The sequence below is a fragment of the Macrobrachium rosenbergii genome, chromosome 51 (genome assembly GCF_040412425.1).
Source record: "Macrobrachium rosenbergii isolate ZJJX-2024 chromosome 51, ASM4041242v1, whole genome shotgun sequence".
NCBI classification, from domain to species: domain Eukaryota; kingdom Metazoa; phylum Arthropoda; class Malacostraca; order Decapoda; family Palaemonidae; genus Macrobrachium; species Macrobrachium rosenbergii.
Genome location: NC_089791.1, coordinates 30,973,073 through 30,986,649, shown reverse-complemented (window position 1 = coordinate 30,986,649; position 13,577 = coordinate 30,973,073). Strand labels below are relative to the sequence as shown.

At 39.3% G+C, this 13,577-nt stretch overlaps 1 protein-coding gene across 2 annotated transcripts in view; it reads left to right on the top strand.

The window, feature by feature from the left end:
* Positions 1 to 13,577, top strand: part of LOC136833267 (vascular endothelial growth factor receptor 1-like) — a 56,645-nt gene that overhangs the window by 1,140 nt on the left and 41,928 nt on the right. The gene's annotated exons all lie outside the window — the stretch shown is intronic.

Sequence of the window (13,577 nt, the reverse complement as noted above, 5' to 3'; positions counted from 1 at the left end):
TGTTTGTGACGTCATGCGATTGTGGTTGTTTTGATAGACGAATAAAGAGACCAGATGAATAGATGCATAAACTGGTAGATAGAGAAGGGGGGAGGGGGCAGGAAATGGAGTAATTATATAGCAACATTTTGTATGTCAATTACGCGGTAACAGCAATGGCCTTCGGTATAGATTGCGTCCTTGTCTCGCTATTTAAGTATGAGTAAGCATTGCATTGAATATAATTATTATTGTTATTATTATTTTTCAAGGGCATTTAATATAATCATTATTGTTATTATTATTTTTCAACATTATATACACATTTTCCACCCTGGTTTGACCCACAGAGCCTGGTAACCACCAGGTACTATTCACTTCGTCGGTCAACGGGGCCACATCGGAATTTTTTTATTAAGGAAGCTGTCTAATCCCAGCCTCTTCCACCACCCCCGCATCCCTCCCCCCTCCCCGCCTCCCCTCCGGGAAGGCTATAATGTCTCTCGTGCCGATGAGTCTAGGCTGATAATATTGTGCCACGTGGTTCGTAGACATTATTATTATTATTATATTATTATTATTATTATTTTAACGTTCAGCTTGTAATTGGGTAAAGAAACATTAATGTATGCAATATTGAACAGCATTATATGAAAAGAAAAACAGAAAATGGAAGGGAACTAAAATAAAATAAAAATGGAATAGAGAATAAAACCAATCAGCAAGTATAAAGTAAATCGAAAATAGAATAGAATGATAACGCGCGGGATACAAAGTTAACGAAACCCCGGAATATGGATAAAATGTAAATAAAGACACGCTGATGGATAAGAAAGAATAAATTGGAACAGAGAAATGTCACCAAGGAATTTATCGGCTTCCTCTGATTCGAATTTCAACACTTCGGATAGAAGCTCACTTAGACATGACACCTCTGGAGTCTGAATTTCCGCTGACGACAACTTCAGCAGGTTGGGGGGGCGTTATTTTTGGGGATGGGGGAAGGGGTCTCTCTGATTTTGTGGGTATTTCAGGAAGTGATCTGGTTGAAATTGGGGTGACTCGGGGAGAGAAACGTCTGAATTTGGGAAGGTGCGGGATTAGACCTATGTGAATTTCGGGCGATGTCAGGGCGGTGGCTCTCTGAAATTGGACAGTTTTCGGGGGGAAAAGGGTCTGAAATCTGAGAAGACTTTAGATGTAAACCATTCCTAAATCAGGGAGGCCCTCGTACTAAGAACAACATCCCCTCGGGAAGGACCTACGATCAGAGAGGATCAACATAGGCCTGGGGGTCTCATACTTTGTAGCATCTAGGCCTACTTCCTGAAATGATGCTGGAGGCAGCCTTCGAGGGGGACCGCGGTTCAATCTGAATCATGCATTTTTCCAAATAAGTGTTTAGTCTCGGACGTAATTGTCTCGCTCTCGGGACAGAGCGAACGTATGTGCAGCCCAATAGAATAATTGACTTCAGCTGCGCTGTCAAGAAAGTATAGCCCGGCCAGGGAGTGAGTTACCCGCCGGAGTATTTCCGCTCTTGGTTTAAGCGGGAATACACGTTAGTCGTTTCCTTTGCATCACGTGTGACCCATGAGTTTATTATTATTATTACTATTATTACTATTATTATTATTATTATTATTATTATTATTATTATTATTCATGAATGACGTATATTTTTAATGGAACACGGCAAAGGACTACACAGTAAGATTACTCATTCTCTTATGTGGAAAACAGAAAGAAGAATGATGACTTGGCGATAGATGCCATTTAAATTTTGAATGTCTCATCACCGATAAACCAGTGAAGCTAATTGTAAGAAAGGAATAACAAAAAAACACTCAGTTAATCTCTGTTGAACGATTTTAAATTGCGTAGTATTGCGTGACTTTGCTTTTCCACTGGTTGGGCAACACACAAAAAAAACTCGTTAAAGATAAAGGCGATTTATAAGAATTATTTTCTTAATCTGTTGTTATTTCCGTCATTTTCCTTATTAAGTTTTTTTTACGTTCTTCATATTGATTACGTAATAATAATAATAATAATAATAATAATAATAATAATAATTAGGAGAGGGGAATTTATCTCAAGAAATAAAGCATTATAAATTTATATGTAGCCAAAGAAAGCGTTCATTGCTCGGCAACAAGAAGGCATAGAGAGAGAGAGAGAGAGAGAGAGAGAGAGAGAGAGAGAGAGAGAGAGAGAGAGAGAGAGAGAGATTCAATATTTACTCATTGGTGGTTATAAAAAAAGTCTTCAAGTATATTAAGAAAGTTCACTTCTATTTATTCAGCAGTCTCTCTCTCTCTCTCTCTCTCTCTCTCTAAAATGATCGATTTCGTCGCTAAGCGGCGCCAGAATGTCGCGTCTTGAGCGACACAGAAGACGAGACAAAAAAAAAAAAGAAAAATAAAATCATCTCGGGAACAGAAAGTTCTCCATTGTAGAATCGTTTTGATTTGGACTCTAATGTTGGAGAAAGTGTTGGAGTAAGTGCCGAGGATAAAGTAATGGCGAAAAATGGTAAAGATAGTGTTGGAGAAACGGGTGAAAAAGTGATACAAATGTTGGGGAAAGTGATGAAGAAAAAGTGTTGGAGAAAGTGGTGAAGAAAGTGATGAAAAAGTGTTGGAGAAAGTGATGAAGAAAAAGTGTTGGAGTGTGGTGTACAAAGTGCCAGAGAAAGTAGTGAAGAAAAGGTGTTGGAGAAGTGATGATGAAAAAGTGTTGGAGTAAGTGTTGGAAAAGTGATGAAAATGAAAAAGTGTTGGAGAAACTGATGAAGAAAAAGTGTTGGAGTGCGATGTACAAAGTGCCAGAGAAAATAGCGAAGAAAAAGTGTTGGAGAAAGTGATGAAGAAAAGATGTTGGAGAAAGTGATGAAGAAAAAGTGTTGGATCGTGATATACAGAGTGCCAGAGAAATAAGTGAAGAAAAAGTGTTGGAGAAAGTGATGAAGAAAGTGTTGGAGAAAATGATGAAGAAAGTGTTGGAGAAAGCTTCAGATTAAATGATAAAGAAGAGCTGTTGGAAGAAAGCATCGAAAAAATTGTTGGAGAAACTGCTGGAGGAAAGTGTTGAAGAAAGTACTGGAGATACTGTGAAGCGAGTTTGGGAATTATTATTTTATAAAAATTAAATTTATTATTGTATTTTTTATTATCGTTATCTTTCTTTTTTAGTATTCTTACCGTTTATATATTTAGTATTTTTTGTAATTATCGTTAATTAACTTCTCCTTAAATCACTTTAAGCCGTGTTACCTGTTCAAAGAGATATCTTTAAAAAAAATGAATTATCCCAGCACTCTTATTTGAGAACTGACCAGTGATCGATGGTGATTGACAAGTACGCAGATGATTGACAGGTATCAGTGCGAGAGTGACCACATTCTCAAAATGCCATCCGTCGCCAACTCAATATCTAAGTACCAAGATGGCGGGTAATATGAAAACCACTTGAACGGGACCTCTCCAATTTAATTTAACTCGAATATTTATATCCAACAATACTGCTTAGGTGGTGTGTGTGTGAATGGCCCAAAGTCACGGAAAGGGGTTTGAGAGAGAGAGAGAGAGAGAGAGAGAGAGAGAGAGAGAGAGAGAGAGAGAGAGAGAGAGAGAGAGAGAGAGAGAGATCTTCCATAAGAACTCACATGACGTTAGTCTATTAAATAAAGCGCACCAGCCTCGGTCTAATTTAGTGAGTTTTTGCTTTCGGAAACAAACAGGATGTTGTGGACAGGATGGAAGGGGGACGGGGAGTGTGTTCTTTGCTCCCATTCGCCGGTGGTTCTTACAAAGAACGTAATTATTCTTTAATGACTAACCTACCCTTGGCGGGCCCTTCCTGTGCAGAAATACACTTCGAAAGTTGTGCAGTATATTTCGCGAAGGCTCATGCTTTTGCGAAAACACTACCTTCGTTATCCAGTCGAACAACAGTGAATGAATTCTGTCTCGTCACGAGAGTTCACTGAGACAGTAATCTTGTGTTGGTGTTTAGGGGCCAGTTTAGTTTTAGTACTAAGTTTACTATTTACTACTACTACAATTGCCAGTAACAGCAACTGTAATTATTAATGCCATACAACTAGGCTTACTACTGTTTTCTAAAAAAAAATATGCAATGTATATTATCATATTTCTGTTCTGGAGGTCTAATATTGCTTAAAAAAAAACTGACTACAGTTACTGCAACAGAATTTATTTAGACTTACTCTGTTCTGAACAACACAGGACCAAGTCTACTTCTTTCCTTGTTTGAGAGAGAGAGAGAGAGAGAGAGAGAGAGAGAGAGAGAGAGAGAGAGAGAGAGAATTGTCCGTGAAAGTTCAAATGCACTGATTGACAAACGTATGCAACAACTTGCTATTGTAACATGATGCCCAGTGGTTATATTCCTCCTTTTTATTTAATGTTTTTAACCTTCACAGAATGCGTCCAGTTTAGTCATTGTTCGTTTTCGAATATCTTATGTTTGTAAATAAGCGTTTGTTGGCATAGAGATCTGCCAACAAACTAAGTTTTTTAACAAACTAAGTCTTCTAAACAAACCAACAATGTCTGCTAACTGATCCTTCACATCTGCAGCTTTTGCGTCCATCAGGTTTACGGAGGTGATTTGTGGCCTTGACGTAGCCTAAAAGTTTAAACCGGTTTATTGTGTTTCTCAAGCGAGTTTTAACTAGATTGGTGTTTCGTAGGACAAAAATATATAAACATCTTTGAGTCTCTGTGAAAGATGGGTCTATTGCTTGTGAAATAGAAGTTTTAGCCATTGTGGAAGTAGGCCTATGCTACAGTTCTTATGCTAGACTAACCGATCTCGGCGTCTTCTTCTTCGAATCCATTTTTATATAAAACAGAATCAAACTAACGAACAGATCTAAGTTTAGTCAGTATTTAGAAGGAGTCCCAAGATAATTATACTATTGCTAGAAAATGGGAGCTTTAAGAAGGCGGGTGCAGATAGTGTGTGTGGGGGGAGGGCGAAGTAAGCTTAGGCCTAACGTGTGAAAGTTCGCACATATTACAGTACTGTCCTAAAAATCCCACATTTTTGCCAGTGTGTGTTACTGAATAGCATTTTGCAATAGATAAATCCCGGTATTATACTCGGGTAAGTCCTTGCAGGGGGATAAATCTCCAGTGACGAAATTCCCTTCTAGTTTTTATCTTGTGAGAGCTTGCGCCACCGGCACACGCGGCCTCTCGCCGATTGGCCTCTGCGGACGTGACGTCATTATGGTTTATCTTCTCTTTCTTGAAACCAACTGGTTTTTTTACGTCACCGTTTTTCGAAACGGGTGGACGAGATGAAAAGGAGAGGAGGGAATTAGTGTCACACACGAAAGTTCCTCTCTACAGTTGGAGCGAGTTCATGAGTTCCAACGTTCGTAACATTTACGGATTCCAAGAAGTTGGAGGAGGACAGAAGAAGAAGAAGAAGATGGAGGACAGGAAGTTTTGGATTAAAGGTTATGGCCTTTCGAGATCAGCTTTATCCCTTTGGCCCGATTGAGCCACCAATATTGCTGTAATGTCTTGTCACGGCGCCCCGTCCTCTGGGGGTGATTAGTAAAGCCTAGAGAGAGAGAGAGAGAGAGAGAGAGAGAGAGAGAGAGAGAGAGAGAGAGAGAGAGACGACCACTAAGGGAAATGGTCTAGGTTTTCTGACCGATTTGTCGCTGTTGTTTTTATTTTAACGTAAAATTATTGTGGTTTCCGGATTAAACAAAAATGATGGTATTCGTCGTTAATCATTTGCTGACTAATGGCTGCTCAGGGACAGTTTACTTTTTGTTTGTAATAATCTGCGCTGCCCCTTAGCACATAGATAAATGCGATAATTGAATAAGTAAGTAAATAAGAGTAGAGAAGAGAAACTTTTATGACTAAAAAGGGCAACATTCCCATGACATTCCCTCTGTAATGGTGATTATTATGACGAGTCTGTTGGTGATCTGTTACGGAAGAGCAGTTGGATCCAAGGTATCAGAAGTAGGCCTAAGCCTTTTAGTCTATCTGAAAACAACGGAGGTGAATTTACTCTTGATTTTGCTTGTCCCTTTTAAGGGATAACATTTTTTTGTCACATTTACTGTGCGAGTGTTGTCGTAGTTCTCAATTATACACTTTTCCTAGTACTATACCCTTGCACGGAGGTGCAGTTTTCCTAGTGTCAAGTCATTAGGTGGGTTTTTCGGGCATTAACCGCGTAAAAAAACACAGCAACCGGCCTTTGAAGCTTATATATATATATATATATATATATATATATATATGTATATATATATATATATATATATATATATATATATATATATATATATATATATATATATATATATATATTACATAATGTCTCTTTTTTTTGTGAACCTGTTTGAGGATTGGATGCCCCAAGATTCAGAAAGTTAGATTAACCTTTAAATCCTTCCTTTTGAAGATGGGAACTTTACCTGTAAGCTATTTTACGTTCCTATTTCAGGATTAGAGGCTGAGAGAGAGAGAGAGAGAGAGAGAGAGAGAGAGAGAGAGAGAGAGAGAGAGAGAGAGAGAGAGAGAGAGAAGAAGAAGTTTTCAGTGAACATGAGTCGAAAAATAGACGCAGTGTCACAGTAGACCTCATCATTGACCGACTGACTGGTTGATTTAATTCCATAAAAAAAAATGATTGTGTTATTATTATCCGCAAACATCCTTGTAAGGATGGGAGATTGAGTGACATACTGGCTGGGTGTTGACTGGTTTATTGGTAGTTCCTTACTGACTCAATGTACATGTTGTTTTTCAGATTTAGCTGGCCTTGCGCCAGCACGGGCTCTTGCTCAGACAAAGCAAAACAGAGGTAACGTCTCGGACACCTGTGTTTGTCGGCAGACAAACAGATGGCGATATTGCGAGACATAATAAACGTACAGTGATGAAACATATATCAATGGAAAGGCCAGGAAATTCTACATTTAGCCAGTTGCATGAGATTCGAGACAGATTAATGAATACAGTGCAGTAGCATAATATACGTGAAATGGCGAGACGTTTGGCGTCTTCACAAACAGAAACATGCATACAGTTTGATACAGAAGATTCGGTGAAAAGCCTAAGAGACGATCTTCTTATAAAATAAGCTTATGTATAGAATATAGTGCCCCTTTTGGTGAAAAACTCGAATTACAGAAAGAGTTAAGAAAAATAATTAGCGGAAGGGTACCTTGTTAAACACAAGCAACGGGCTCAGAGCGAATTTAGCCTCGAAGTAAATTGATGAATAGATAGTTAGATAGATAGATAAAGAGTATGAACGAATGTTTATAAATGATTTTATCGTTTCTTTTATGCCTCAAGAAGAGCCGTGGATTCGAACGCTTTAATATGGTAAGAGGGTTTCATCTGTGTATGTGTGTGTGAGCATTTGTACCTTTATCAGCCGTTTTCTCCCGCTCTTGAATTCCCCGGTAATATAAAAAATATAACCCTCTCTCTCTCTCTCTCTCTCTCTCTCTCTCTCTCTCTCTCTCTCTCTCTCTCTCTCTCCATTCACTTCGGTGTCGTGTTTCAATTGCCTGACCAGCTTAGGGTTCGTTGGGGTGATAGACTAAGTTTGAAGTCCTCGGCTGCATATAATACCCACCTTTGTTGCTTCGAGATAATACATCCTTTTTATACGTTGACAACATGCGGGAGACTGTAGGAGTCATGTGCGATCGGCAGTAGGTTTGAGTGACTTGCAGAGAGGCATTAAAGTGGGAGAGTTAGAGAACTGTAGGCCTAGGCCTATGTGGAAATCAGAAGCTTGTTGAATAACAGTAATTGTAGACTTCTATAAGTTTGCAAATGATGATGTCAGGGGGTAATTATCATTTCAGTAGTTCTAGTAGCAGTAGCAGTAGTAGTAACAGTCTTAGCAGTAGTCCTTGAGGATAATGCAGGCTATTTATAGTTCGGACACGCGGGCTATCACCACGCGCTCGAGATATGCTCACCAGATGAAAATGCGTATGATATGAACCCAACGGCGCCCGCTCGCTCGCGTGCACGCACGCAAATGGAGAAAACTGATCTCCAGACATTTCACGGCTGTAGATTTACGCTATGGAGCACGGAGAGAGAGCTGGTCCCCTACGATATAAAGAAAAACAAATGAAAATGTTTGTAGAGAACGAGTCTGTGTAAACAACAGTGGAAGGACATGTTTGTCACTGCTAGTACTGAAGGTCAAGTGTATTATCAGACGAATTGTTTGCTGTAGAGGCGTCAGAATAGAAAGGATTGAAAACAAGCAAAAAAAAAAAAAAAATTATGTACAGCCGCTACAGCGTCTAATCAAGGCTACTGACAATAGATCCATCTTTCGGTGGCCTCGGTATAATGCTGTATGAGCCGCGGCCCATGAAACTTTAACCACGACCCGGTGGTGGCCTGTCCTATGTCGTGGCCAGAAGCACGATTATGGCTAACTTCAACCTTAAATAAAATAAAAAACTACTGAGGCTCGAGGGCTGCAATTTGGTATGTTTGGTGATTGGAGGGTGGATGATCAACATACCAATTTGCAGCCCTCTAGCCTCAGTAGCTTTTCAGATCTGAGGGCGGACAGAAAAAACGCGGACGGACAGACAAAACCGGCGCAATAGTTTTTTTACAGAAAACTAAAAAAAAAAAGTAGGTTTCTAAAGGGTCTTCATCGTTTGGAATTTTTCGCTTTAAAGACCCAAAGTTTTGGTACTTTTTGTAAAAAAATAATTAGGCCTATGTACTGGAAATAAGGGCACACTTCTGCAAATACCCATGAATTATATTCCTGTTCATGATTATTATTCATTGCATTGGTATAATTTTATAATAAACAGTCATTCATAGGATACGTTGCTCAGATCTTCACAACCACCTCCCCCACCCCCCCAAGCCTGGTTCCCCCAGTCCTGCCCACGCCACGTGGACATATCTATTAGTTCATATCTTTTGTATCCTTGTAATTTATTTTCCTACGGGATGCATGAAAATCAGGGAAAAAATGTGTAAGCTTCTGATAGTCTAAGCTGTAATAATAATTTGTGTCAAGCTGATGATGATATCATGTAGAAATCGAAGCTTCCTCTCTAACAAAATTTCCTAGTGCATAATTATACGTGTCTTAAACTTTTTTGTCAGTATTCGGACCTCATCACATCCCATTACTGCCTGCACAAGATTTCCTTTTGCCAGTGAGAAGTTGCACTCACAATGGCGGACAATTGCGCTTTCAGTTTTGTCAACAAAATTGGTTACTTGATGCAAATTTGTACTGTACGAAAAAATGCTTCAAAACGTCATAAATATTTTAGATACGCAAGATTAGATGCAAACTAAGGAAAAAAGGGAGAACATTAATCCTAAAAATAACGCGGGGAGGGAACGAGGAAACAAATCGCTCGAGTTTCTGTTTAAGCTGAAGACTGACGTCACAGCAGAACCTGATTCTTCCCTTCGACAAATTTGGGGTAATGGATTTTCCTGGAACAGTGTTGAAAAGGAATGCTCTATGTAGCGTCTAACAGTCCTTAATACTATGTTATTGTACGATGTCACGTATCGTAATTATTATGCTAAAAAGTATTCAGTAGTCATAGAGTCTAACTCTGCCGTCGTCAAGGCTTCGTTACAACCCTTTAAACCGCGTGCTCTCAGCCTCATGTAGACCTATGGACTCTGACCAACCAGCAGGGGCAAAGAGACATTGTATAGGCATATATATAATATAAAATCTTATGGAAGTAACTTAGATCTACAGTACTTGACAGTAAGCGAAAGCCTTCAACGTGTTTTATGTGACAAATGTTCCAGGAAAAAAAGGGTTTCGACACAGTCCATCTTGTGACGTAATCAAGAAGCCACCGTTAGGCTCAACAACAAAATCTTGGCTTAAACAAGGCACGCTCTTGCTTTTCGCGTTGGATAAAATCACTTTCTGTGCGACAAACTTACCAGCTTTTTATTAAATGTCGTTGCAAAAGTAAATTCACTTACATGATCACAAATATGGCCAATTCGCGACTCAGATTTTTACGATATTGTACTGAAAGATGGCAGACATTTATGTTAGGTCTACAGAAAATTAGTCTAAATTTCGGAATCACTTTGAGAAGGATTTTGTTTCTCATTCTTTTTTTTTATTGTGTTACGAGTGATTATTCATTATTATTTTATTTTCTAACGTATATTTTGCGTCAGTAGTTCCTGCGTCTGACGATAAATGGAACATGAAAACACTTTTAACGAATCCGTGAAATGTGAAACACTCTTAATTCTTTGGTGTGTGTGTGTGTGTGTGTGTGTTCATAAATGTGCGTGTTTATATAAGTGTGACGATGAGAACATTAGCTATCATGCCTTAACCTCTTAAGACTCAGTTGTTTGTGTATGTTTGTGCTTGTGCATGTGTTGTATGATGAGATTAGAGCCAAGCAATAGAAAAGTCCTTGTAAGTTGTTTTTGAACTTGTATTGAACTAGTTCGGTTTAGTTACGTGCTGTGTTTGTGAGTTTTTGTATCTGCGTGCCGTATGTGTATGTATGCAGTATTTTCTTGTGTCGTATGTTCATGTATGTGCGTATGTTGATGTACGGGAAAGTGTATATGTTCGTGTGGGATGTTGAATTGGAAGGAGGCCCTCACAGGATGACAGCAAAGGGAAAGTTGAGGAAGGAGAGAGAGAGTACTACACCAGTGTCCTTCTTGGCACTTTGCCGAATGCGATATTAAATATCCTAGTGGCGTTTGGGTTCAGTTGTAGATTCTCTCTCTCTCTCTCTCTCTCTCTCTCTCTCTCTCTCTCTCTCAAAGATCACATCGCCCTTTTTAATGTTATCGTAACGGCATTCCGCTTGCTCCATGTGCTTCAGGAACGGTGGGATTTGCCCAGCCGTGAGATCATGCGTCTAAAGCGGCATTTGTTTTTCCTTTGAAGAAGAAGAAGAAGATGTTACCAATACTCTTAGACCAAGGCTCTTTACGTAGGCTCATAATCATAAGACTTATAGGCCTACAGTTGTGAAATTCATGCTTTGCTTAATTCTGTAAAAGAAAACTATTGTGCCGGCTTTGTCTGTCCGTCCACACTTTATTCTGTCCGGACTTTTTCTGTCCCCTCACCCCTCAGAGGGCTGCAAATTGTTACGTTGATCTTCCACCCTCCAGTCATCAAACGTACCAAATTGCAGCCCTCTAGCCTCAGTGGTTTTTATTTTACTTAAGGTTAAAGTTAGCCATGATCGTGCTTCTGGCAGCGCTATAGAATACGCCACCACCGGGCCGTGGCTAAAGTTTCATGGGCTGCGGCTCATACAGCCTTATACCGAAGCCACCGAAAGATAGATCTATTTTCGGTGGCCTTAATTATACGTTGTAGCGCTTGTACAGAAAACTCAATTGCGCTGAAGTTTTACTTGTTTATTTTATATAGTTTTTTTTTGTGCTGTCACATAACATCTTTTTCACTTATGTTGTCACATGACATTTTTCACATATGTTGCCATATGATATTTTGCACATATGTTGTCACATGACATTTTCACGTCACGTGAAATTTTTCCACGTGTTGTCACATGACATTTTTCACATATGCTGTCACATGACATTTTTCACATATGTTGTCACATGACATTTATTTCACATATATTGTCACATGACATTTATTACACATGTTGTCACATGACATCTTTTTCACATATGTTGTCACATGAGATCTTTTTCACTTGTTACATGCCTTTTTTACATGTCACATGACATTAATTTGTGCTCATAGGCCTATGTTGTCACATGACACTTATTTCACATATGTTGCCACATATGTTGTCACATGACACCTTTTTCACATATATTGTCATGTGACTTTTTTCACTTGTTGTTATATGAAATTTGTGCTTATAGGCCCATGTTGTCACATGACATTTTCCCACATATGTGGTCACATGACATTTTTCAATTTTTTCTCTACATATCCCATGTAAGCATTTTTAAAAATTAAGTTAATTAAAGATGACTTTGGAATGTACAAGAAGAATGTGATCGAATCATGAATTATGATAAATAGAATACTAAATTCTATCACATAGCCTAACTATCTAGACCAGTGATTCTTAAACTGGGGGTCGTGCCCCATTAGAGGGGCGCCAGAAGCTTCTAGATGGTTCCTTTTTTTATTTGTGATGTTAATTGCAAAATTGCCAAAAACATCATTACTGCTTCCACATGTTTTCTAATTATTATCTCAGAACATGCCAAACATTCATAACATAAGTCAGTTTTCAGTTCAAATCTTGTTTATGAAGTGCCTTCTTTTGTTATGATAAGTATAATAGTATACAAATAGACAGCATATTGTTTATAGTTTTTAGTTGGCAAAAATTTCAGGGGTAGGGAGGCGTGGGATCTATAAATAATATAGAGAAGGGGGGCGCAAGGCAAAAAAGCTTGAGAACCACTGAATTCTAAACCTCAACTTTCACTTTGTCTGAGAAAAGACCGAAATCTTGACGTAATGATTCTGGGTAGATTTGCAAGGCACCCGATTCGCTACCTACATACATAAATCCACACATACATACATACATTGTGTCTATGTATGTATGTGTGTGTGTGTGTGTGTGTGTGTGTGTAGTGTGTCATCCGCCAGGGCGCACCCATGAGGGACATAATCACTCGATTTGACCTTCTACGAAGACAGGAAATTAATAAAAAAACAACTCTCGATCTTCGGAGAAGACAACTATTTGAATCACATCTTTATTTCCCATCGCTTGACAAGAGACAACAGCTCTTCTTCAACGGAGTAAGAACAGTCGCTGTTTGTTTGTTAAACAATTCAAGTGGCCCAAAGAAGTGCAAGAAAAAAAAAAAAAAGAGAAACACTTGAGAGCGGTTCATTGGAAACCCGGGTGTGGGGGTGATTTGGTGAGTGGGTGGGTGGGTGGGTTTGTGTGGGTGTGGGGGCCCTACCTGACCTGGATACGGGAAGGTAGCAACAGCAGTGGGTGGTTTAAATAGAAGCTTACTGTATCGGCCTAGCTTTGGCTATTGGATACCCCCATTGTTGTTTGCCCTGCGTGGTTGGGCGTGGGCAAGGCGAGCGTTTGTTTATATATGAGAGAGAGAGAGAGAGAGAGAGAGAGAGAGAGAGAGAGAGAGAGAGAGAGAGAGACTCCCTCTCCTCCCGGCTATGGAGGTGAACTCACGAGTTTTTTCCGTTTTCAATGATGATACGGCTGTATACATTTAGACGCATACAGATCATTCATCTCTCTCTCTCTCTCTCTCTCTCTCTCTCTCTCTCTCTCTCTCACACACACACACACACACACACACACACACACCAGGACCAGAACAGATTCCAGTCATAGAGAGTCCCGTGACGTCACTTGGTATCGAGAAACAATACTTCTCTCAGCGTACCATGAAAGGTCGCCAGACACCTTGGATAAAGAGCCCGTGTTTCCTTTTTATAGATACAAAGGTCGTTGTTGTTGATGGTGGTCGGAATATCTTGATTGATTTTGTTGTTTTATTTATATATATTGGACGCCTCTCTGTCTGTCTGTCTCTTGG